Here is a 27940-nt window from a genome sequence, read left to right as displayed (position 1 = left end):
AGAATATTACCAACAGTAGTAGGCCGTTAACTTCAACTTGGTAGTTTCCACGGACAAACCCCTTAAAAGATCCCAATTGGCAAAACGAGTGAAAGAATAGAGAGAATACAGAACTTCCTTTATGTCTACCAAATAAATGAAAATCATATGCAAAAGGCTTCGCTGTTGGTTTGCCAACTCAGAGCTTCCCCCGTGAAATCTGAAGTGAGCCCCAATTCTGGAAGGGCAAGGAGACAAGGAAGAAAGGAGGCGGGCCGCTCCAGATTGCTGGCTGGCAGGTTCCTTCAGCAAGGGAATTTAGGAGGCTTGTGTTCTTCGTGCCTACAGGCCGAGCAGATTTCCACACCCGCCCATCGGAATCTTAGAAGTTCCTATAAAAGCCTCACCTGGGTTTTGCCACCACGTAGATGGTCCCCACGGTCTCAGCAAACACTGCTTTCTCCAGGCTGCATCCTTGGAAATGGCTCCCACCATGGGAACTATGGGCCGAGCGTTCCTTCCGGGCGGGCGGGGAGAGGGGTGGGAGGGAGGGAAGGAGCTTCTGATTCTCTGGGTGGAACCCCCGCCCGCCGCCCCCGGGGCCAACTGGCAGTCACGTCCTCCGGCTGACCTCCTGTAACATTTCCGCCCTCGTGACCGGCTGTCAGGACCTCACACGGCCCCTCTTCTGCGCTGTGCCCTGAGCAGTCCGCAGGGAGCCTCGCCAGCTCCGGGGGCCACTATGTGGCTGCCCTGGAGGCCGGTACCACAGCAGCCACGGAGGCACGTGCAAGAGAAACCACAGATCAAGGTAACGATTTTTAAAAGAAGTAACATTTTTTTTTTTCTACCAAGAGCTCCATGATCCAAACCACTGATTTAAGTCCCCTATGCTGAGGTGGGGTAACTCACGGTATTCCCATGCGTATTCATGTGATTTAATAAAGTGGATATATTAGCAGACTCTTCAGGTATGAACGTACAGCACTGGGGATAAAAAGACATGGGTGCTGGGGCACTCGGGTGGCTCGGTCGGTTAAGCGTCCCGCTTCAGCTCAGGTCATTATCTCGTGGTTTGAGGGTTCGATTCCCACATCAGGCTCTGGGCTGACAGCTTGGAGCCTGGACCCTGCTTCAGATTCTGTGTCTCCCTCTCTCTCTCTCTCTGCCCCTCCCTGTTCCCCAGCCACCCACCTCAAAAATAAATACACATCAAAATAAAAATTTAACCAAAGACACGGGTGCCTCCTTCTAATGCAGTAATTATGTTCAAGGCCATTCTGTTCTCTAAGGAGAAAAGCTGTTCAGTACAGACAGGTTCTGCTGGCTATCATTTAAGGCCAGTTGGGTGAGTTTAGTAAGGGCTTCTTTTCATGCTCTAATGTCCTCCAGGCCAACAGAGGGGACAGAGAGGGCAGCCAAATGATCCTACCAGTGGAAACAGAACGTGCCCATCTGGCCTTGGGGAGAGGGAGGCTGGAAATTGTTGTTACTATAGGGCAAATTCTCTACATCAGCGAAAACCCAGGGCTCAACCACCCGTGGGCAAAGATTTATGCCATACATTGGGTCACATTTGGGGGCCACCCAGCCAGTGCCAAACCAGCTGCTATCCTTTACTATGACAGAATGACTTCATGCTTCTGGTGATATCCATTCTGTATCCTTGGTATAAGTGGGTTGATTCTGTTGAAAGTGATTTTTCTGTTCCCAACATAGGGGTGCCCAGATGCTCCAATGTCCATAACCCACGGTGAACCACATTCCAAATCTACTGGTGGTATTTTTACGGCACTTCTTATCAGCAGTTTGATGGAAAGCCTGTGTAGTTTGATTGACAGTAAAAGATACCCAGGCCAGTGTGTGCCAGGGGCCAGGTTTCTGGATCACTATAGGTAATATCGGATAAATTACGAGTTCTAATCCTAACTTCTTCTTCCTTACTAGACTGCTTTAGGGCCTTGACGCCCTAAAGCAAATGCTTGACGCCCACCATGGCAGCCCTGGCAAGCGAGAGAGGGGCAGCTGCCAACATCTCGATTGGTCTGTCAGGCATGAAAGGGGACCTACTGCAGAAAGGTATTTCCATCAGGAACCCATCACATGATTGGACACCACAGGAGCAGCAGAACTTCAAGATCGAAAAGACAGGTATTTAGTAGGAACTCGTACGGTAAGGTCTCCTCCTTTTATAAGAATTGCACTCGTGGTCTGATCTTTAGATGTTAATGTGGCCGTAACTTTAGGAGTTTGACCTCGTCATGCGTACCACACATGTTCGCTGGGGATGGCAGCACTGTCGGATGTGAGGAGACGGCCTGGGGGCTGGATGTGCCAGACCAGGACCCTCATCGTCTCCCCTCTTCCAATGGTACATGCTCCATTCCACATTTAATGCCTTTGAACAGGTCCTGCTTACAGCAGGACAGAGGGATCCTCATGGAGATTGAGTAGTTTTCCTTTACTCAGAGGTGCAAAGTTACTTACCCACTTTTGTGGAGCATCCCATTACAAATTCCAATAGATGGCTCCTTTCCTGGGTATGATGGGACTTGTGTGCTCAGCACCGCAGCACGCGACCCATGCTGAAAGGCAGGACGATGACTGTCTCCTGTGACTCCATACCTTTAAGGGGTTGGGTGTTTGGACAGAGGCGTCCAGTCTGATATAAGGAGAAACAGAGTCTACTGTTGATCCTTCAAAGGTATTAAAACCTGGGATAGTACCTTAGTCTACCTGGCCAAAGTGGGTTTACCTGTTCATAATTTAATCTGCTGCTTTAGGATGATAGGGCTGATGGAACCTCTATTCAATACCATGTTCCGTTGCACAGTTTTGCCCATCATGACCTTTGATATGTGACCTCTGATAAGTGTCTATTCAGTGAGGGTATCTGTACATGGTACTGGGATTCTCTAATTCCCTGCTGGTGGCAGCCTGATTGCATGATGACAGGGGAAAGCTTGAGTTAGGCCAGATACAGTGTCCACACAATCCGAGGCATGTTCAGAACCCTCAGTCAGAGGGAGAAGGCCGATATAATCAATTTGCTAATCCTTCATTTGTTAAGAATTGCAGTGGATGGTCCCAGACTCATTTGGAAGTTGCCTCATTGCATTGTTTAAAACACAAATGTTGTTATTTTTTACTGGCCATATCAGTCTATTGAAAGCACTCTGGGAAGGGTATACAATACCCATTTGGTGAAGTTCTTGGATGGTGTCTCCTACTTTCTTACGTCTCCCAGGCACCACTGTTTGCAGGGGTGGGAAACTTACCTGTGCCCATTTGGTGTCCCCTTTCAGGACTGGTTTGATTACTCTAACCCAGAGGTGAAATTCATTGATAGAAGTTTGCAGAGTTTGACCTTGTAGGATTTCCGTGCCCAATATATTCTCTGGTATTGGAGAGGTAACTTAGTATTCTCATAGGCAGAGGAGAATGCCTAATTTGCAATATCAGAAGAATCTTCCCGACCATAACATTTGCCTTTCATAATTATCAAATCTGTTGAGGGGCCCCCAAAACTTCTGACAGCTATCGTGTATTAGAGTACATGCAGCTTCAGTATCCACCAGAGCCATCACCTTCATTTATTTCTGGGGGACCAGTGAATAGTGAGCACAACATGGGCCTCCAATCACCTTCAGCAGCCTCCACCTGGAGGTATCTTGGCCTGCATCCTATACCTGGGGCATGAGAGGCACTCATCCTGAATAGGATGGTATCTTGAGACCTCTGCTGGAGCAGGTGGGGCATCAGGGATGGTGGGGGCAGGAGGTGCAGGTCTGAGCTGTTGTTGAGGTATTAAGTCTTTCCACAGGCTGGACAACCCAATGTCAAATTATAAGTCTGTCTTCTCAGGTGGGGCCTCAGCAGCACAAGGTCAAACCACATTCACCTCTGGGTTGCTTTTCCTGGGCCCTGGATGGCCAACTGAGATAGCCTTTTGGCTTCTGAATTCCCTCTCTGTCTCAGGTCTGTCCCACAGCCTGTACCCATTCCAGGATTTGTCAGTTTCTTCCATATCTCCAATGGATTGCCCAACATCATAAATGTTGTGTCCCCTGACTAGGCTCAGCATGAATATAGTGTCCCATATCAGGTACTAAGGTGGACTGGACTATCTTGTCTTTCATCCCTGCAATGAATATGGCTTGATGAGGGTCTTCAAGGGGCATAGAGTCTGTCTTATTCTTAACTCCCTAGAATTTTTTGTACTTCTTCTATAGATTTCCAGGGTCTCATGTGCCCAGGGAGATCAAGACAAGTTTTCTTTCAGGCTTGAATCATCCAGTCTATAAGGGAGTGAGCACTTTGAACCCCTGGGCTCCATGCAGGCACTGCCTGAGGGCAAGGCTTATGGTGAAGTTGCTGTTTCCCTGCCTCCCACCTGGTCATAGAAATGCCAACCTCTCCACCACCCCATCCCATAGCCACACTAACCATGCCTGGACACTTCCCTGAGATTTTTCTGGAACTTGGCAGCTATATCAATAAGCTGTAGTCCTGGATAACATCTCTTGTCATTTATCTCAAACATATAAGGCAGAAAAAATTGTCATTCCTACACCACCTCTTTCATGATATAAAGAGTTATCATTTCCTAACTCATTTTATAATGGCAGTATTACACTGATATGGAACCATAAAGATATTTCAAGAAAAGAAAATTAGAAATTAATATCCTTCATAAACAAAATTCTTAACAAAATATTAGCTGATTAAATCCAATTTTATATAAAAAGAATCTTATACCATGCACAAATGGGATTTATCCCAGGAATGCAAGGATTATTTTATATTAAAAAATCAATTTAATACACATTAGCTGATGCAAAATAAAATCCACTGTGATTAATCAATGGAGAGAAAAGAAACACTTGACAAAACTCAATACCAATTTATGATAATAACTCTCAACAATTAGGAATAAAGAGAGAGTTCCTCAACCTTTAAAGGAAATCTATATAAGACTTACAAGTAATATTGTAAATGGGAAACAAGTATTCTTACCACTTTTATTCAGGTAGAGGTCCCGCTAGTGAAATGAGTTAAGAAAAAAAAAAAAGGAAACTAGAGATTACAAAATATGGAGTAATACTGTTTCTATAGACTGAAGACTTGATGGTCTATGCAGAAAATTCTAAAGAATCTCCAAAAATAACTAGAACTAGTCAGGACATGTGGTCAATATACAAATTTCAATTGTATTCCTATTTACCAGCAAATAAATATTAGAAATCCATCCTTACAAATTATTACCATTTACAATAGCTTCAAGAATATGAAATAATTAGGGTAAAATTTAATAAAATATGTGTAAGTGATAGAGAATAAAACTATAAAACATCAGAGAGAGAAACTTCTTTTTTAATCTTCTATTTTATTTTAGAGAGACCAAGGGCATGAGCAGAGCAGAGGGGCAGAGGGAGAGAGAGCATCTCAAGCAGTCTCCACATTTCACATAGAGCCTGTTGCAGGGCTCGATCCCATGACACTGGGATCATGACCTGAGCTGAAATTAAGAGTTCGGACGTTCAACTGACTGAGCCACCCAGGTGCCCCACAACTGAGATTTTTAAAAGAGTACAGTTACACAAAGAACCATTCTCTGCCAATGGGTTGGAAGAGTCAGTAGGTGTCGATTCTCCACGAATTGTTTTAACACATTCAACATAATCTGAATAGAATGCCAGCAGATTTTTTTTTTGTAGAAATTAGGAACGTGGTTTAAAATGTATATGAAAGTGCAGAAGACAAGGCATAGTCAAATAATTTTGATACAGTAGAGCAAAACTGTAGAACTGAGAGTACCTGATTATAAAACTTATATAATCTTACAGGATCCAGGACCTTATGGTATCTGTATAAGGATAAATGTATACATAGATAGTTCAGAAATACACCCATCTGTATATAGTTAATTCATATTTGACAGAGGTGCCCAGATGAGGAAAAGATAGTCTTTCAATAGGATTGGGAAAAAAAATATTTGTTAACATTTGTCTTACAAAGGATTTGTATTGAGTATATATACGAACTTCACATAACTCAATATTAAGGTAATACAAGGCACAAGCTTTGAACATTTACCAAAAGAAAATGCATTCATGGCAATAACCACATAAAGAAATTCAAAATTCATAGTCAACAGTAAACAACAATGAAATACCACTAGTCATAACTTAGGTAATGTTGTTGTATTTTTTTTTTAATTTCAATGTGGTTAACATACAGCGTTATATAAGTTTCAGGTGTACAATATCGTGATCCAACACTTCCATATATCACGCAGTATTCATCCGACAAGAGCACTCCTTAATCTCCATCACCTATTTCACCCGTCCCCCTCCCACCTTCCCTCTGGTAACCAATCAGCTTGTTTTCTATAGTTAAGAGTCTGTTTCTTGGTTTGTCTGTCTGTCTAACTTTCTGGTTCTCCCTCTCTCTCCTTTTTCCTTTTGCTCATTTGTGTTGTTTCTTAAATTCCACATATCACTGAAATCACATGATGTTTGTCTTTCTCTGACTGGCTTATTTCACTTAGCATTATACTCCCTAGCTCCATCCATGTCATTACAAATGGCAAGATTTCATTCTTTTGTATGGTTGAATAATATCCCATCATATAAATAAATACACACACACACACACACACACACATCACTTGTTCTTTATCCATTCACCTATCAATGGGCATTTTGGCTGCTTCTGTAATTTGGCTGTTGTAAAAAATGCTGTTATAAACATGAAGTGCATGTATCCCTTTGATTTAGTGTCTTTGTATTTTTTTTTTTTTGTAAATACCAAGTAGTGTGATTATTGGATCATGGGGTAGTGAGTTCTATTTTTAACATTTTGAAGAAACTTCATACCATTCTCCACAGTGGCTGCATCATTTTGCATTTCTACCAACAGTGCATGAGAGTTCTTTTTTGTCCACATCCTAGCCTACAGTTGTTGTTTCTTTTCTTGTGCTTTTTGATTTTAGCCATTCTGACAGGTATGAGGTGCTATCTCACTGTATTTCTGATTTGCATTTCTCTAATGATGAATTATGTTGAGCATCTTTTCAGGTATATGTTGGCCATCTGTATGTCTTCTTTGGAGAAATGTTTGTTCATGCTTTCTGCTCATTTTTAATTGGATTACTTGTTTTGGGGGTATTGAGTTGTATACATTCTTTGTATATTTTGGATACTAACCCTTTTTAGATAATGTTAAAAACACCTACAATATCAAGATTTGATAAGGATGTGACACAAATAAAACTCTCATACATTTGCTGGTGAGATTGTAAACTGATACAACTTGGAAAATAGTCTTACATTTTCCTATAATTTAAATGCATATACATACCATACAACTCAGAAAATCTTAGGTATTTACCCAGGAAAATAAAAACAAAGTTTACACAAAGTTTCCACTGTACATAACAGTTTCATTCAATATAGCCCCAAACTGGAAATGACCCAGACGTGCATCAACAGGTGAATGAACAAATTGTGGCCTATCCCAACAATAGAATTCCACTGAATTCTAGAATTAAAAAGGGAAGAAACTACTGATACATCAACAGTGTTCATAAATCTCAAAAAAGAACCTGAATGAAACAAAACACAAAAGCACACACTTTGTCATCCTATTTATTTGAAATTTGAATAAAAAAAAACAACTAATCTATAGCAACAGAAAGTAAACCAGTCGTTGCCTAGGGCCAGGAGTGGAGACTAGCAAGCAAAAGCCTGTCAAGGGCACCAGGGAACTTCTCAAGATGATTGCCATGGTCTATATTTTGATTTTGTGATGGGTACACAGATGTATGCATTTTTCAAAAAATCATCAAAATATGCACTTAAAACTAGATGTTTTTGAATAAAATGTCTAGTACTACCGAATTTTTCCATTGCCTTTCCCCCACCCTTGTGACTTCGTCTTCCAATGCTGCGGCTCTTCTAGATTAGGAGTAGAATTACAAGCAAAAGAGTAAAGTCTTGAGCACAAAGCCTTGGGTGATTGGTACCCTCTGCCATGACAGCTGTAAAAATACTAACTCTTGATCATAGATTTCATGTGGCACATTTTTCCCAGGCACTGCCTACTCCACTTCCCTTCCAATGACCGGATTCCACTTTTTCCTGACAAAGTAATGGACTATGGTTGATGTCGTGTAACTCCCTCATATCCTGACCCAGACAATGCACCCAGAGCATCTTCCTGCTAAAATCTTTTTGGCCCACTGGGGAATCAAAGCCCACGTCCCTTCCCAAAGTATCCTTGGTCACCAGTGAAGAGCTCTTCTTGCTTTTATAAACAGTAAAAATTGTTGTCCCTGTTGCAGATCTATCCTCACATTCAGCTTTCCAGGTTCAGATACGCTCCTTCCTTCTAGCTTTTTCAGGCAAAAAGGAAGCACAAGCCTTTTCATAGGTAAATGTCAGATTCTGAGAACGCTCCCATGTTTTGCCTGCTGCTGTAACAGTATGGGACCAGCCTATATTTCAGCCAGAGTCTACATGGGTATGAGAGGTTACACACCATTTTGAAAAAAAAATCTCAAGTGCTCATGGGTGGTGCTTCTGGTGTTCTCCTTATTTTGCGTGGTGGGGGCAGGAGAAGGAGGAGGGAGAAATACCTGGTTGTTTCCTTCAACTTTAGATGACAGAAGTACCACAGCCCTTTCTTCTCCAATGTGTTTTCATTAAAAAAAGAAAAAAAATACTTTTTAAAATGTCTAGCCTTTTCTTATACATAATGGAGGTGGGTAAGTGTATTGGTAGTCAGAGGACCAGTTTGCCCAACTGTTACTAAATCTTACAGAGATGTAGGTAGCAGCTATCATTATAGCACAGGATTTCTGGTCACCTGTTTTCTGAAGCCTGGGGTTATTAGGTAAATTGAGATATGAAGGCAAGTTCCACTTGACATTCTGAGATACATGCTAGACCTGAGATAATAAGCCGGGGAGAAGACAGATGCACTTGAAGCCCTCCAGAAGATCATAGACAAGTGGAGAAGGCAGTCAGGCAAACAAATCATGTCAGCACAATGTAGTTGAAACCAATGACAGTCACATAGAGATTCATATCTTGAGGAAGCCAGAGTCTCATCAGAAAAGTCAAGATTATGGACAGTTAGAGAACAGGGTGGGAGGTTCTGTAGGAGAGAAGCAACAGCTGGGAAGGAATTTACAGAGTAGAAGCAGAGGAAGAGCTCCTAACTCCTCACTCATTATATGCATCCCCATCCCTTCTAAGATTTGTTTTACATAATGTTCACTAGTTGCTTTATTTAATTTCATGCCTTTGTAATTATTTAGTCTCTGTTTCCTGTTTTTTTAAGGCAATCACTAGTTGATGTCCCACTAGAAATTAGATACACACACAGTTTTTTGAAAACCCTTATATTTCCCCATCTATGGACTGCTGGATTTTACTGGGACATGATTGACTTAAATAAAACACTTAATGTCAGTGTTATATGCAAAGAAATAAATGTATACATTTATGTATATATCCATACTTATATAGCTATACACAATGACTATAATTTGCCAGTGTAATGGAAAGTTCTAAGGGTATCTACTACCCATAAGTAATTGTAACAATCAGACCTTCCTACTCCTATATTTATTCAGGTTAAAGAATATATTATCAGGTTAATATCACTAAACTTCTGTGACTTTAGTACAAAGATTCATGTGAAATAGAAATTATTTGGAGCCAATGATGTTGAATCATATAACCTATAACATGTCTGCCTTTTCTGTTTTCCTATCTTCCTTGTTTTTTCCCTTCCCCCTGACTCTCTCCTCTATACAGTGATTCAAATAAAAAGTGATTGGGGCACCTGGGTGGCTCAGTCGGTTAAGCATCCAACTTTGGCTCAGGTCCTAATCTCATGGTTTGTGAGCTTGAGCCCTATGTTGGGCTTGTGCCAATGGCTCAGAGCCTGGAGCCTGCTTCGGATTCTTTCTCTCCCTCTCTCTCTCTGTCCCTCTCCCACTTGCCCATGAATACATTCTCTCTATCTCTCTGTCTCCCAAAAATAAATAAATAAAACATTTGTAAAAAAAATTAAAAAATATATGCAAGTAATTGAAATAATACTCAAGGAAGAAATTACAGAGTAAATGCATTGGTTAAAATTTAACCAAGTATCACTTCATTGCCATTCAAAAGTATTAGATTTGCAAGCCAACAATAAATGAAGTGATTTAAAAAATAAGAGAGAGAGAGAGAATCGAAATCATTGGACTCTTACCTATTTGAGAGCCTTCTCACATGAGCCAATCCTGGATTAACAGGTATGTGCTTTGATTAACAAAGAACTGGGTTTACATACATTTTCCCTATAGTATGGAAGCCAAATTATTTTCAAAATCATACATACATTAATAACTTACTTAGGTTGAGCCAAGAGGCTCAAGATGGAAAAAAAATAAGAGACTATGATATGAGAAAAAATGATTCTAATCATTATCATCCTATACTAGATGCTATTCTAAGCAATACATTTTTAAATAATTTTGTTTAACAAATATTTCTCCAGTGCTTACTATGTAAAGGGCACTCTTTTAAGCCACTTTGTACACATTAATGTAGTTAGTGTTCATAACTATGCAGAAGTCACATAATATGGCTCCCACTTTACTACTGGTGAAACTGAAGATGGGCGGACATGTGGTGAGAATGTGGTTTAACCCCAAGGCCTCTGGCTTCATCAAGTAACTTTTATCATGAAAGAAGCACAAGCCAAGTTTCCCTTCAGTTACATGCCTTGTCTTTGGTCAAGTCAGGATTTGAACTTGGTTTTATTTGCTGCTATCCATGTTCATGATCTCTACCACACAATAATAAGCAGCGATTCAGATCTATCAAAGACAAAAGAGGATAAACGAAAAGAGGATGCCCACAGTTTGAATTTAGGAAAAACTGATGGGTACCAAGCTGCACCCACAGGTGTGCTAGGTTCAAGGAGTGCAAAAGAGAATAATGAGAGGCTCCCCAATTTTTCCAGTAGGGAGCAAAATGACTCATACTTGCTAGGTGTGCAGCAAGTGTTTCCTACGTGAAGAATAAATGGTCAATCAATTTAAAAATTACCTCTCCTCAGAGAACTGAATTTGAGAAAGGAGGACTCAGTAAGGAGAAGGAGAATCTAATCTGTCCTGAGCAAGGCTAGAGACAGACTTTAAGAGGGAATGACAATTGATCTGAGATGTAAAGGATTAAAACATGCACACAAAAAAAGATAAAAACTAGACCACCATTCTAGCATATAAAGTAGTGTGCTTCTATTTTTGAATCAAGCTTAGTTCAGTTGTTCCTTTCTACTTAACAAGCATTACCCCAAATTAAAAGCTGAAAACAATAATTTATTACTCGTTCTCATAGTTCTCCAGATGACAGGTACTTGGAAAACTGTCCTTGCTCCAAGTGTCACCTGCATGATTTTCAGGAGGTAGGTAGACTGGTCCAGGGGGTACACACCATCTCTGGCATCTTCAGAGCCCCCACCTTAAAAGACCCATCTCTGAATGACCCAGACGCTAGACTCAGTTGAGAATGTTGACCTGTAAGCCAACAAGTTGATGGTGTCTTGGTTTGGGGTGGGGATTTGTAAACTTCTTGTATGGCAGCTCGGAGCTAACAGGGGGAGCATTTCAAGAGACCTGGGAACATTTCAAGAGACCAAGTGGCCCACACTTCATACACCCTAAACGGAATATCCAACTGCCACTTCCTTTACACCCTATTAGTGGAATAAGTCATGTAGGCCAATCTAAGGGGAGTAGAATTAGACGCCATCCCTCAAAGAGTTTGCAACTAGTTTTAATCTACCACACTCTTGTAGCACATTGAACTTCAAATCACAGTTTGGATACAAACCCAACAAATGCTCCCTGTGCTAAAATTCTGATTAAGGCAGAAGACTTCATACCATGCTGACAAGCACCCATGCAAACCCAAGCATAGCCTGAAACAGATCCTGTCTCTTCACTTTGACTGACCAGGCAGTTGCCACAGATTGTAATTAACACAACAATGACGATGGTAAAAATAAAGAGGTAGATGGTAGATGCTGTTTCCCAGCCAACCTGAGGCGCCTTTCCCAAGGCCCACTCTGGATGCAGCCCTCATCACATTGAAGCCCAAATGCACAGACTGGAATATGATATGAGTAAGAAAGATTGCTACAGTGGTGTTTTTCTCCTGTTAGTAGAATTGGGATGGAAACATGCTGTTCCGTTTACATAAGAAAGAATATTCTGAACCTTCCCCTCCTCCTTTCCCCTCATCCCTCCCCACCACCTCAAACCCCACTAAATTAAAGCCATATTTGCGGATCCTAAAAGGAAACTTCTCGTAGAAGCCAATAAATAGTAGTAGGTTCTGATTCTTGTACATGTGCTCTGTGCCCTGCAGAGCGGTTCACTTCATTTGGCATTGCTGGGAGACTGGTAATGAATTTCCCTGACAGATACATCGCTGGTCAGATCAGATCAGGGAAATGAGCTCTTTGGGGCACAGGCTTGTAGGAATTATAACAGTATGTGTTCACTGACCCCAAGTTGGAAGAATGTTTCAGTCCAATACTCTGAAATGGAAACTGATAGTCTCTGTTGTCTTCATTGCTTAAACTGAACATTATTATGGGGGACTTTATTTTAAATTACCTTGGATAGTAACGTAGCTTTCCATGAAAAAAAATTAAATCAAATGATCCATATTTTGCTAGCAGGGCATTGGTTACCTGAAAATAATTTATTTATGGACTTACTGAAAAGGAAACAAAATCCTGAATTTAAGAAGAACTAACAGTAATGTTTCTGTCTGTCTGTCTCTGAAATACACACATGCATACATGTGCCCCCCCCCAAACACTTTCTACTGTTTGTCTATGTATTGAATAAAAGTAATAAATTATCTCACTGGTCTCTCTGGCCCAACACCTTTGGAAAAAGACTGTGAAATCTTAGTTTGGACGGAATTTGATGTAACTGTCAGAGATTTCTGCCTGAAGTTGGGTTCGCTTTGAATTTTGATTTCCCTTGGATGCAGTACTTACAATCAAAGTAGACTCCAGATCAGAGTCCAAGGACTGGCCAGCCTGTGTCTGACCTTTTCAACAGATGTTTGTAAATGGAATGGATTGCTCTTCCCGAACCAAACTGCGTAATCTTTGGTTGGGGTTGTTTTCTATGCAAATACTAAGACAGGCTGTGGTTTGTGCCGCTTGGCGTTGGTAATAGGATATAGACAGAGCCCAGGTCACTGACTAAACCCAGCTGAATCAGGAATGATTATTTTTAATCTTGGGATGAAAACTTGATACCTTAGGAAAATTAGTTGATCTGGTCAGCAAGATTTTTCTTTCCTCATTCAAGCCCAAACTATGATCTGGGCAACTGGTTGGTGTAGTGAGTAGAAGAAATACAGAGAAATAAATCTGTTTTGGCCAAAATGCCAGCTGGCCAGCACAACTACAAACATGTCTCATTGAGTGATGCAGGGGGTGTAACAAGTTGAGCCCATATATGGTTATTTAATGGGCATAATCTTCCACTAAGTAGAAAAGGGGCATGGGGATAGTCTCTCCTGGAGGCACCATTTAGCACAGCAATTTCATACAAATGAGAAACCTGGGGAAACAGGATATCAGAGCACTGTGGAAACCGATGTTCAAGGGCTGAGTGCATTCTGCTTAAGAGACATCCTATCAGGGTTCGTGAAGGGGGTATTGGCAGATCTCCCACAAGGAGAAAGTGAGAACTGAGTTTATGAGTGAGCACACAGAACTGGTGACTTTCAGATAGCCTATTGATAGGATGACTTTGGATTTGACTCCCCGGTGCCAGGGAAAACCATATTGCTTGTTCCTCTTGAGAGGTCAAGAAGACCCAATGACCATTGTATCACACAGACAACTGGGGCCTCTTAAATATAATTATTATTATTTTTTTTTATGGTGGGGTGGGGGAGAGGGGCAGAGACAGACTGGGGAAGAGGGGCAAAGGGAGAGAAAGACAGAGAATCCCACACAGGCGAATTCGATCCCAACGTGGGGCTCAACCCCACGACCCTAGGATCATGACCTGAGCCGAAACTGAGTGTTGGACACTCAACCGACTGAGACACCCAGGCACCTGGGACTTCTTAATGGTGTAGAAGGTTTAGTGCAATGAAAGGAGCAAAGATGTTTTACTTCCTTTCTGCAAATTTCAGCTGTGTGGCCTTGGGCAGTTCATTTAACTTGCCTGTGCCTACCTTGCGGGTAATACCCTTGGTTTTACAGTAAGGCTTAGTGAAAATGTGTGTAAAGCACTTAACATTATTCCTGGTACTTCGTAGTGTTTTATAAATGGTAATCTCTATGATCACTCATGTTCTATGTGACAGTAGCATTTAGTGAAGGAGACAGAACCAGGTTTGCATACCAGATTTACCTCTTCGTAGCTGTATGAATTAGAACAAATTTACTTCCCTCATTGAACTTTCTTTATCTTTATATTGGAAGAAACAATAATTCCATTGTAGGGATCATTTGATCATTAAATCAATTATATAATGAAGTGCCTGAGAGAGTCTGTAGCATGTAATAGTGGCCACTTATTATGTCATTACTCTCCCCCAAATTTATTTAATTTTCTCAGATTAGGGCAGAGATGAAGAAGGAGACCTGTCAAGGGTCCTTATTCACTCTCCAGGGACTTCAGACCCAGACCTGAGCTCTGCATGAAGATAGAACTACAGCAAAAGAATATGTGGCCGTAAACTCAAGATGCTTTGCGACAATTTGGGATGATAGAGCACATTCCTAGAGAAGCGGCACTCCGGGAAATCACAACTAGATGCACAGGGTCACACAAATGTTCTTGACACTAATTTCAAGGGGTTGGGAGGGCAAGTGGTCCTTGCTTTGCTGTTGGATGGACAGAGTTGCGTGGTTTCTGTTGTGACGATAAGCAGTTACCAGCTCAAAACTGCAGACATGTGTGTTTCTTTCTTTCTGCTTATTTATCATTGAGAGACAGAGAGAGACAGAGCATATGGGAGGGGCAGAGAGAGAGGGAGACACAGAATCCGAAGCAGGCTCCAGGCTCCGAGCTGTCAGCCCAGAGCCCGACGCGGGGCTTGAACCCACAAACCGCGAGATCGTGACCTGAGTGAAGTCGGTTGCTCAACCGACTGAGCCGCCCAGGTGCCCCACATCTTGTCTTTCTTTAAAGCTCACCAGCTAAGTTTTAAAAGATTTACTCTTCTAATTTTATTCCATTTCGGTATTTCTTCATATTTCCTCTTGGAGAGCTCTCCAGGTCCTGTTGCACACTTCACTTTAAAGGCATCAAGCATGCCAGGAGCTACAGAGAATAAAAGGACTTGTATTTATGCTGCCGTCCTCAAACTTTTTCCCCTAAACTCACACCCAAGAACTTGTCTATAGGCCAATTAGCATTTTGGCCACACTTTAAGGACTTGGCTACGACGGCCACTGTGCAAACTCACACCACATGTGGTACTAATTGGTGCTGTTGGCAGTTTAAGAAGAAAGGCTGGGGATCCAGCAGGCATGGAAGCCGAGCAATGCCCTCACACAATAGCTCTCAACAGGAGTCAGAAATTAGGACTGGAGGAGAAGGATGGGCCTGTGCAGCAAGGTCAATGAGTTGACTCTCTCAGCATTTTGAGAAAGCATCTGAAAAAATAAAATAAATGAAAAAGAAGGGAAAAAAAAGTAAAAGAAAAAGAAGACAGGGAAGAAGGCAGAAAAAGAGAGATTTCAACCAGAAATCGTGTTTTCTACCAAACATCTGACATAGACCAAGGAGAGGTTGGTGGTTCACTGAACGTGTACCGTCAGGAAGCGTGAACGTCCAGGTGTGGAGGAAGTAGGAGCAAACAGGTGCCTTGGACTCCACCATTGCTTGAAGCCAGTGAAACTCCCCCCCGGGGTCAGTTTCTCCATCTGCAGAGCTGTCCAAGGCTTTCAAAGCATTTGCCTCCTATCAGCTGAAGAGAACAGGGGGCAGATTTGTAGTTTGCTAAAGTGCTTTGATTTTGCAAACGTCAAACCCCCACAGAGGGATCTCTCATAACATCTTAGCTGTGGGTCTCTGTAGGCATGAGGAAGGTGGCAGTGGTGCTGGGGATAATTATTCCCCTAGTTCAGCCCTTGTAGTTTGCAAGGAACAGAACGGAGCCCCAGGGAATTAGCGTTAATTGTAAGGATACACTGGGGAGGATGGAAATATACAGCTGCCTCAGTAGTCACATCTAAAGGCTCATGGAACTGGACAGTTTTGTTTTGCTCTGTTTTTTAAGATACAACAGCAGTTTTGGTTTCCCAGTAGCAATTATAATCATCTTAACGTTCGGCTTCTCTCTCTTTGTTCATTGTGCCTGCGTGTGCTTTCTTCCTATCAGAGCACAATTAAGCCACAGAAACTCCCTGATATGACCCTATCAAGTTCTTCACAGAGGATTCAGTTCTCTTTTTCCTAAGAAAGAGAAAGGCAATTTCAAGGACCTGAAATTACAAGTGTACTTCGTGCATCTCCCTCCTCTCACCTACCCCCTTTTTCTCTCCCTCTCCTGTGAGGCCCACCTTTAAAAATTGTCAGGCCCAAGGCAAGAGGACGACCAGAGATCCTGGACCTTGGCTTTTCCCTTCCCAGCCCAGGTTCTGATACTCAGCATAAAGGGTCACCTGTGCCTGTGTGTGGATGTCCATCTGCTAGATTCTAAGCTTCGTCTGTGCTCATGCCTCTGCCCCTCCCAGGTTCTGACAATGGTCATTTCTCAGGTCCTTTAGGAGGCCAATTAGGGAAGAACACTGCAGGACTAGAGGTAGATTCACAGGCATTGGGTCAGGGAATTCTGACTCTTGGTTTCGGCTCAGGTCATCATCTCACAGTTCATGAGTTCGAGCCGCATGTTGGGCTCTGAGCTGATGGTGCAGAGCCTGCTTGAGATTTCTCTCTCCCTCTCTCTGTCCCTCCCCAGCTTACTCTCTCTCTCTCTAAAATATATGTATGTATGTATGTGTGTGTATATATATATATATATATATATGTATATATATGTATATATTATATATTTATATTATATGTATAATATAATAGTAATATATCATATATATCATATATATCATATATATCATATATATCATATATATCATATATATCATATATATCATATATATCATATATATATATAAAGATAATAATAAAAAAAAAATCTCCTTAAAAAAAAAAGAATGCAGTGGTCAGATTGGGTTTCAACATATGAGTTTGGTGGGAAACAAACTTTCAGTCCACATACAGGCTAAGCCTGAAGGCACAGGAAGGGGACAGTAGGCAGCCGTCATCAGTACTGAAAGCAGTGAGCGGTAGCAGAAATTTTCCCAAAAGAAATGTTAATGTTGCCCTTCTATTCAAGATCCATGCAGGAAACATTTTTCTTTGTAGATTCACATAAAGATTGATGAGACATTTCAAACTCTAGAAACTGATGAAAGAAAACCGTTCCCTTGTCCCTTTGCCATTTTGTCATAGTACATTGCTCTAGGGAACAGTGTTCTTCTTTCCCTTGTCCTTAAAGCCATCAAGATTTTGGGGAAGTAGTCTGTTACTGCAACCTAATGCATCCCCAAAGGTAACTAGTATACTGAAAGTAGACCAGTCCCCTTATCATTTAGGCTATGTGAACTAGTTTAGGCCAGAGAGCCCTAGGCTCAACCCCCCTGAAGGAGATAAGAAATGGTTAATTGCCAGGCTTCAGAGTCAAAAGTCATGATTTCAAATCCAGAAACTGCGTATTGTTAGATTTATAACTGTGAGCAATTCACTTAAATGGCACAGACCTTCGTATACTTACCTACAAAATGGGGAGATCATTTAAATTTTACAAGACCCTGTGCATATTAAACAAGATTGCTTAAGGGACCTACCAAAGGCCATGATTTCAAGCGTAGAAAAAACATTCCTATAAGTTTATGTTACACTCGCTTCATTTTTCTCATCATTGATAACGTGGTAGTTCTCCTATTGGTTACTGCAATTTCACCGAACGCTGGGTACTTGCATCTAATTTTTTATTTCAGATGGGTTATCTTGTATTTATCAAAATATTCTACTTGCCTATGACCCAGGGACTTGTTTAAAATGTTTGTCACTTGTGATATTACATGGAATTTGCAGTTCTAAACCCATGATGCATGTTCAGTAGTAATACTTAATGCAGTGTCCTAGATGATTTCTACGTATCGTTTCGTTACTCCTCACAATCCAGTAGGCGGATATGATTATTCTCCTCCTGTTGCAGTGGAGCCGTGCAGCACTAGGGGCTTCCTCTTTTGCCTGAGGTCACAGAGTTAAGAAGGGCAAAGCTGGCATTCACGCTCAGCCCATGTGACTGTGGAGCCCACAACCTCTCATCGATAATAATAACTCATGTATGGTCAGCCAGACTCCAAAGGGCTACCAACCAATACAAGTTGACTGAACATGATTAACTGCTGGTAAGCGAGTCATCCTTTCGCATTTCGACGTCAGCATAAAACGTAAATTAAAGCAGATCATTCTACTTCCTTCATTTCGTTGCTATTAGATGCCACTATTTTCCTCCATTGGTTTGTGACTACTAGGTGCATGATACTTATCTCTGAATACCCAAGACATAGCACAATTTCTGGAACACAAAATATCTGAAAAAAATTGTTAAATAAAATAGTACTGGAGATAGAAGTTTCGTTAAAAACAAAATAGCACAAAGACAAGAATATATCCATTTATCTCCTGAAAGAAAGTTGGCATTTGAAATATGTAACCTAAGCAGAAAGGTATAATATTTACATTTTACACATTGCTAATTTAACATAAATTCAACATTATGGCCTGTAAGTTATATAGATTGGACTTGAAATTTTTTATCTATTTTTTAAGTTGCAATGACCTTTCATTTCCATGTTCTATAAACTATAAGATACCAAACTATCCATTAACTCAAACAAAAGTCATTCAGCTTTACCTGAAACAACAAATAAATATAATTTCCGTTTCTTTATAGAAGTGTTAACTGAAGGCAATGTCACAATAAAACCAATGTTAAAAATCAATATGTAAATGTAAGTGTAGCTTTAAAAAAGGGAAAATTATAGTAAGATTGAGACATAATCATTAATTAAAGCAAAGAGTTTTTCAAACTAGAGTCTCTCCTTAAAGTTTGTGCCAAATATTAGCAATTCCAGCTGAGGAGCCCAAAGTTGGAAGACCATGAGCAACCTCTCTCTCTATCCATGACGAGGCTCTACTCTCATAAGTGTACAGACCACCCACTGGCAGCTGGACCTGCTATGAGCAGGAAACAGTGGGGAATTGGTGGTTTTTCTCTGCTACAAATTCAAGCCAAAAAATAAATGAATCTGGATGCATAGGAATGCTTTCCTTTTCAATCGCCCAAGGTGACCTTCAGCAGAAACAAAAACAAAAATGTTTCTCTCCTCCTAGAGGAGATCATGTCTTCTTGGAATAACAAATATGGAAGCACTTGAAAACTCAAGTATTACCATTGCATGAAAAAGTGTTACTCGTGATAGTGAGACAGAGTATTTATTTGTAATGAGAAATACCTCAAAGGGTAATACATTTAGAGACTAATATAGAAATGCCAAATCCAGGAAATTTCACCCCTTCCTTTTGCCACCATCAAATTCCTAGAAGCAATTGTCTTATATTCCTAGGACATACCAGTGTTGGTTGTCTGGAAGGCAGTCCTCCCAAAACGCAATTTTCCAGCAATGCAACTGATCATTTACTCCATTCATCAGATAAAAGTATAAAGGTGCAACCTAAAAATTCATTTAAGTGGTTAAGAATTTTCGGTGTTAAAATATATATACAACTTCCAGTGCTCAATACAATTAAAATATTTTCCTATACGCCACAGAGATTCAGACATCAAGTATTCAAAATAAACTAAATTTTAAAATTGGTTGAGAACTACCTTTCCAAGTAGCAACCCTCTTGCCCATCTTTCTTTCTTTTTTTTTTTTTTGAATTGCCACAGTCTCTGTACCTCTAGAAGGAAAATGTTATCACATTCACTTAAATTATAATTATTTATGAAATAACACTGTCTCACCCACTTCACTGAAAAAATGTGAAGGCACAGATTTTGTGTTACTATCTGTGAATTATTTTCAGTGACCAGTAAATCCTCAGAGTCACTTCCGCAATAAATCAATACACATGTAAGCACTTAGTTATATTTCTGATTATGAAAGACTGGATCTATCCTACCAGATCAGAATCTTCCACTCTAGAGCCAACAAGACTTTGTCTATTCAGGGACAGCGCTTCAAGAAGGTGGTGTAGAAAGATCCTAAGCTTATCTCCTCCCACAAACACAGTAAGGCTTTCTTTTCTTTTTTTTTAATATGAAATTTATTGTCAAATTGGTTTCCATACAACACCCAATGCTCATCCCAACAGGTGCCCTCCTCAATGTAACGGGCATTGAGGAGGCTTTCCTTATTCTGCCAACTTGAACCTCCAGTTCTTTCTTTATTTTTTATTCTATGATAATATACCACAGACAACAAAACTGGGCATTTACAAATGAGTGAAACTGAGGTCCAGTGGAAAAGAGAGAAAGAAAGAAGTTCTATTTAAGGGAAGCAAAGTAGAAATGTAATTTGAAGTATCTGAAAGTCTGTAAGTTTTGTTTTCATTCACTTCAAGAATATATTAAACCCTTGGGGCACCTGGATGGTTTCGTCGGTTAAGTGTCCGACTTCAGTTCAGTCGTGATCTCACTGCTGGTGAGTTCGAGCCCCGCGTCAGTCTCTGGGCTGATAGCTCAGAGCCTGGAGCCTGCTTCAGTTCTGTGTCTCCTTCTCTCTCTGCCCTTCCCCCACTCATTCTCTCATTCTCTCTCTCTCTTTCTCTTTCTCTCTCTCTCTCTCTCAAAAATAAACATTTAAAAAAATCATTAAGAAAAAGAATATATTAAACTCTGATGTAGGGGAAAAGGTAGAAACATTTTATCAAAGACACATAGACACAGGCTTAGAAAGTTTGTAACTCGTGTTATCATATTACATATTGTCGTCACTAACAGACAAATCTGGCTTCTTATCATTAACTACAGATTCGAGTGGTATATCTGCATGGTCTCAAAACATCCAAATAAAAGCAAATTCAAACCAGTCAACCATCCAGAATGTTAGCTTATTCAACACTAAACATCTATATATTTGAAGCTCTCCAAATCAGTGATTTTCTTTTCTGTTTTTATCCAGATGGTTGTGCATTTTACAATCGAGAAACAAATGAATTACACAGTTTAGTGCGTATACAAAAGACAAATACTAAGACAGGTTTAGAGGATGAGAATGATAATGTAAAATTTACATAAATGATATTATGAGTCAAATAAGTAGACACATCTAAAACACCATTTAGATCTTCAGATTCTCAGAAACACTAAATTCAGAATTTTTTCAGTATTCTTCATCAAATTTTCTTTGGCCCAGATAGCAGAGAACACATCTGATACCCTAAAATCTTGCCTCTGTTCAGCAACGACTTAAAAACATTTTTTTAATGTTTATTTATTTTTAGAGAGAGAGAGAGACAGAGCATGAGTAGGGGAGGGGCAGAGAGAGAGGGAGACACAGAATCTGAAGCAGGCTGAGGGCTCTGAGCTGTCAGCACAGAGCCCGACGTGAGGCTTGAACTCACAAACCATGAGATCATGACCTGAGCTGGAGTTGGATGCTCAGTCAACTGAGCCATTCAGGCGCCCCACTCAGCAACCACTTTTAAATTCCTGAACTCTTGTGGATCAGTTTTCGATGCTTCGTAATAAGTTACTACAAGCTTATGAGCTTAAAACCCCACACATTTATTACCACACAGGTCCTGTAGGTCAGGAGTCTGAGCACACCTTACTTGGTTCTCTACTCATGGTTTCACAATGCTAAAATCAAGATGTTGACTGAGCTGTGTCGTCATCTGGAGACTTGGTTGAGAAAAGATCTGTTGCCAAGCTCCCTCAGTCTGTTGACAGAATTCATTTCTTAATGGCTTTCGAAGCTGCTTCTTCAAAGTCAAAAACAAAGAGAGTCTCTAAGTTCAGAGGTGGACTTGACTGATTAGGTCAGGCCCACCCAGAAAAACCACCCATTGACTAATTCAAAAGTAAGTGATTAAGGACATTAATCATATCTGAAAACATCCTCTTCACCTTTGCTGTATCTTCCTGGTTAGAGGCAAATTCCAGATTCCTCCCATCCTCAAGGGGAAAGAATTGTATACAAGTTCATATAGACCAGAGAAGTAACAGTCTTGGAGGTCATCTCAAAATAGTGCCTATCATATCTTCTCAAGTCAGGAACTGCCACTCTCCTAACCACAGCCAGCCAGTCCCCTACGTACAGTAGTGATAGTAGCAAGGAAGCAACACTTAAAATTGTTTAAAAATAGGTCTTATCTCTGAAGTTCTTGCAGCTGAAGGACCTTGCACTTAGGAGGGTCGTTTGGTTGGCAGTGATGTTACAGTATGAGGTATGAGGTGCAGAACTTCTGAAACTTAGTACAGACGGACTGCTACTCACTGTGGAGTATTTAATGCCGGATACGGGAGTTGGGCTAAGTGAGATACCAACCATCCACATCACCCTGCTGAAGACTTGCTCCAGGTACAATTAGTGAGCTTGCTGCTTCCATTAATGCAAAGAAAATGGGTTTTATTTCTTCCTTCCAAGTGAGAAAAGCTAATGGGGAGGTGTGCTGTCATGTAGCAGTTCCAGTTATAATTGACAAAAATCCTGCCATAAATAACACTTTTCAATGTTTTGATCCTCGAGATGCTTCATTTTGAATGTGTGTGTGTGTGTGTGTGTGTGTGTGTGTGTGTGTGTGTCTGCATATGACTGTCTGTGAATCCCTCATAGACTGAAATCGGGATTTCATTATGGATTCAAAGGGAGGATATTGACACATTACAATTAATTCAATTTGATATGTTTCTGACAATAAAAACAACAAAAAATGTATTCATTTTCTCACTTGGGTTCTCTTATCACATTCGATCTACACCACGGTATTTTTCCAGCACTTTATAATCTGGTCAGCTTCACTGGGAGTTTGCCAGTTAATCTTGAAGCCTGAGGAATTAATTTCATCTCCTGCAACTGATCAAAACATACTTGGAAAACAGCAAAAAGGATAGCACCACCATGGATATTGCAGTTATTTCTGGAAATTGTAGAAGAGGTTATAGACTGAATGTGAGCTCACCGTGACTTCTTCCTCACAGAACCACAGACGTATGCAACAGTTTTTCAGGCACACTGAAACTTCGTTCAAATCAAGACAAAACGGTCTATAATTTTCATCTCAACCTTTTGCCCTGTAAACCTCTCCCTGGGGACAGGCAGTGACGTGAGCTCAGACGTCTCTCTCCTCTTTCCAATTTTATTGTAACGGTGTAAATGCACCCAACCTCCTCAGGACTATGCGGACGCTGTATAGACTTTCTAAAAACTTGCAAGGACTTGTATCGTCCACATCAAAAATAAGAAAAAAAAATTACTCGAAACTACACCAAGAAGTAAGGCACAAACTAATGGTATTCTTCTTGGCTTCATAATGCAGTGACTCATTCAGTAACTCAGAGAATATTTATTGAGCCACTATGGCCACATGGTAGGTGGTTTTGAAAACCAGAATCATAGCAAGGACTAATAAAAACGTTCTTGCCCCCCCTGCCCTCAGAGAGTTTACATTCTAGCTTGTAGTAGAATACAAGGTGGCGATAAGTATAGAACCAATGGGGTAGAAAGTAAAAGGAGGACTGTGGCTTAGACAAGGTACACAGAAAAGGCCTCTCCTACAGAGGTGACTTCATGCTCTACATTCCATTGTGTGTTTATTATTTTTGCCCTCAGAAGAATGCAAGTTTCAGGAGTGACATATCAGGAATGTGCAATGAAAAGCAAAGAGGAGTGGTTCAAGGGAGAAAGAGAAGGGGTCCAATGTTGTCAAATACTGCAACAAGCATTAGTTGTACACAAGTTGCATCATTTCTGTTAGATTTAGCAGGTTGGCTAATGAGAGCAGATTCTCTGATGTGGTACTGGCTGCAGGGGGTTGGGAGGTGACTGGAGGATGGCAACCCGGGAGCAGCAGCATTGTTTACACAGTCCTGGAATGAAAGCGGTAAACCATGCACAGAGACAGGGAAAGAACATCCCAGACAGAGGAAAGAACAGATGCAAAGGTAGGGGAAGGAGAAGCATGAACACTCGTAAGGAGGTTGATGTACGTGGAGTGTAGTAACACAATAAACAGGGGTAGGAGATAGACTTCAGTCAGTAGTCTCACACATCACCCGAGGTCTGACAGCCACAGCCCAGAAGGTTGGCTTTCCTTCCAAGTGACATGAAAGGCACGGAACGCTGGGGGCAGGCAAGTGAAAGGATCTGATTTATGTTTGTGGAAAACAAGTTGTGGACAAGCATAAGGGGAAGCAGGGGAATCTGTTAGGAGTCTACTGCAGTAGGCCTTGATAGAGAGGCAGGTGTGCAGAAGGTGAAACGTGATCAAAACCTGTGTGGATTTTGAGGATGGACCCCATGGCATTACTGGTGAATCGGAGTTTACCGCCAATGTCTTCGTTGACTGAGGTATGGGTGACTGTGGGAGAGGAAGATTCAAGGTGGGGAGATAATACGGACTGAATGCTTGTATGTTACAAAATGTGGAAGTTGAAGCCCTAACTCCTAATGTGGCTGAATTTGTAGATAAACTTAAAAGGAAGAAATTAAGGTTAAATGAGGTCATAAGGGTAGGGCATGGGACTAGTGTCCTTACCAAAAAAAAGGGGACACCAGAGAATGGAATTATCCGTATAATAACTTCTGCTTTCAATTGATTCTATACCAAAAGTTTCAGCATGCTGAGGAGGGTGGGGATGGGCTACATTTTGTCCCTCCAATATTTGCATGTTGAAGCCCTAACCCCCATTGTAACAATAATTGGGGATAGGGCTTTGGGGAGGTAAATAAGGTTACATGAGGTCATGAGGGTGGGATCCTAATCTAATAGCATTGATGGTCTTGAGAAGACAAAGGGAGAGCTCCCTCTCTCCCCACACAATTCCACTGAGGAAATTCCAGGTACATCTACACCCCATGTGAGGTATCCTCTCAAGACACAACCCTGCCAAAACCTTGAATTTGCACTTTCAGCTCCAGACCGATCAGAAAATACATTTCTGCTGTTTAAGCAATGTAGTCTGTGCTATTTTGTTATGTCAGTGCAAGTAGACTGATACAGGAGATATATCAAGAATTCTGTCATAGATATTTTAAATTCAAGATTTTCTGTTCTGAGCCATGATGGCAGGTGTTAAAATATCTGCAGCTCACAGAGGTCAGAGTCAGAGATATAACAGGTAAATTCTCTGCTAATAGATTGTATTTGTGATGATTAATACGGTATAAAAATCTGGAGAACAGGATGAGATCTCTGGGGGCGAAAGAAGAACCCACTATGGACACTTGGGGCTCCAACATTCAGATATTGGAAGGAAAGAAAAAGGAAAATCCAGGGGAAAAACAATTTCTGAGAAGTGGCTGGTGAGGGAAAAGGAAAACAGGATTGCAGAGCAGAAATCTTGCCTGGGGTAGGAATGTGGAAAGTGAGGAGCAAGGACAGAGAGAACACGGGAATTTAGCAGAAGAGTCCAGAAAGGCTAACATGGCAATCAGACTGCTTTCACAAATCTTCCATCAAAGAGAAATTTTGAGCTGTAACTGTGAGTAGGAGTAATTACAAATATGTACTTTTCTTTAATTCAACCCAGAACTAAGTTGAAACCACATCAGTTTTGAAATAAATAAGGTCATTTCTACAATACTGTGTCACTATCTGTAATTTAACCACATGAAATTAATTCTCCAAATTCCAAATGTCAAAATTAAGTATTAAAAATGTAGTGTATCCCAGGGTTATAGTCAAAAGAGTTAACTAGTCTGACATTCCGAAAAAAATTAAAAAATGACCGTAAAACCACTCCAATTAGCTTGAATATATTCCAGCCAAAGAGACAGCTTTTAATTAACTGATTGTTTTGCTTTTAATTAAATGGCCAGGCAACCCGAAGAATTACTTGGAGAATTATCGTATCTGTATTTTCAGCACAATCTTATTTCAGAACTCTGCATCTATATCCCCAAATTCTCTTGGATTATGTCCATCTGGATGACTGATGGCAAGACGTAAATTCAACCTTGCTCAAGCAGAGTAAGCTGCCTTCCCTAACAAAGTAGATCCTTTTTCATATTCTTTACCTTTCTGGGACTGGGATATTTTGCATATGTCATGCCTTCCAGTGTATCTTACGTTATTAATAAATCCATTTCTTTTTGTGTTCATCCATGATCGTAGCTTCTGGAAGCAGGACAGGATGAACACCACCTCAGGAATGAACAGGATATGATACAAGGGAGTTCCCTGCCCGATACTGATCAGAAGTACTTAGCTGCCTTTGTTTCCTTGGAGTATGAGAAAAAGAAGAGGAATGCTAAGAGCAGAGCCCAGTAGGTCCTCTGCTTCCCCCACACTCATGCTAATAAAATTAAACTATGAAGAATTTGAAGACATTATAGTATGATTTCCCAAATAGCCTCAGATGGGAGCTCAGTATTTGGCTGGGATCTAGATGCAGTGCAGAGTAGGAGCTTGTTTGGGAGAAGAAGACTAGAAGGAAGGCTGGGCTTCACCACCGGTGCTCCGTGGTCAACACATGACATGAAGGAGAACAGAAGTTACCACCTGTCTTGTTAATGGAACCAAGAAATGATGAGCAGGCAGGTGGACCGACAAAGCCTGCATCAGAAAAAGGAGACCATCTTGAATACTAACATTGGGAACCACAGATGATGGCAGACAGTGACCAGAGGGAGGGACATCTAAGACTGCAAAGCTGAGTGACACCAGTCACACCTCAGTAGGTTCAACCACTCATCCTCTGGCAATGCCACAATAATCAGAGATTCCTAGGACACGATACTCCCCATTCTTTCTCAAATAGCAACATGGCATCCTTCAAGAAGCATAGAGAATCAGCAAGATAGTCAGAATTACCTGAAAAAAAGATGAAGCTTCTTGAAATAGACATTTTCCTCTAATAACTTATTTCCATTGATTGGTGATTTAAAGTTCCAGTCCCCCCCCCCGTAACATCATTGAAGGGAAACTTAACTCCTCAAGCTAAAATGTTCTATACATCACTGGCATGCCGCCTTCTCTTTCCTGACTTCCAGTTTGTTACCAATCACTTCCAATTAGATATCTGGCTCCTTAAATGCTGTAGCATTTTTTTCATTGTTCCTCCAATATCTTCCCACCCAGAATCATCTTCCAAATATTGACAAAGTATTATCATTTTCATTATATTGGTTACTTCCTGAAACTTGTCTTTTGATTCCTTATTGTGTGAACACCAATTTTTCACCTATCCTGTGAACACCTAAAACAGCAGTTCTCAAAGTATGGCCTCCCAACTTGTAGCATCCATATTGCCCAGAGACAACCTAAAAATGTAAGTTTCTGGTTCTCACCATAGACCTACCAAGAATCTGAAACTCTGGCCATGAGGCCCAGCAATCTGTCTTCTGACAAACTTTGCAGGTGATACTGATGCATGTGCACTTTGAGGACCATGGAAGTAACTCAGAAGTGACATTGGCTGGTGAAGGAGTCCTGTCAGGGGGCTCTGGGCAGGGAGGGAAAGACTCCAGATGTGCCAGCTCTGTTCCAGACAAGGGCAACCTGTTCCCCTTTTTCTTACAAAAACTTCCACCTGATGTATCATTTGTGTGTAGTGTGAGGTTCGATTAGGATTCCTTTTTGTTCCCCCTGGGGATGTCCAATTGCTCTGTCACA

General features: G+C 41.0%; 1 long non-coding RNA gene across 1 annotated transcript; it reads left to right on the top strand.

The window, feature by feature from the left end:
* The first annotated feature begins 695 nt into the window (after positions 1 to 695).
* On the top strand, positions 696 to 27940 carry LOC102960121. Its single transcript, XR_006218249.1, has 4 exons — positions 696 to 790; positions 1927 to 2130; positions 26146 to 26296; positions 26441 to 27940. It is a non-coding gene; the product is annotated as an uncharacterized LOC102960121 (long non-coding RNA).

The sequence above is a fragment of the Panthera tigris genome, chromosome B3, assembly GCF_018350195.1.
Source record: "Panthera tigris isolate Pti1 chromosome B3, P.tigris_Pti1_mat1.1, whole genome shotgun sequence".
Lineage (NCBI taxonomy): Eukaryota > Metazoa > Chordata > Mammalia > Carnivora > Felidae > Panthera > Panthera tigris.
The sequence above is the reverse complement of the archived record's forward strand: the minus strand, read 5'-3'. Positions and strand labels throughout refer to the sequence as shown.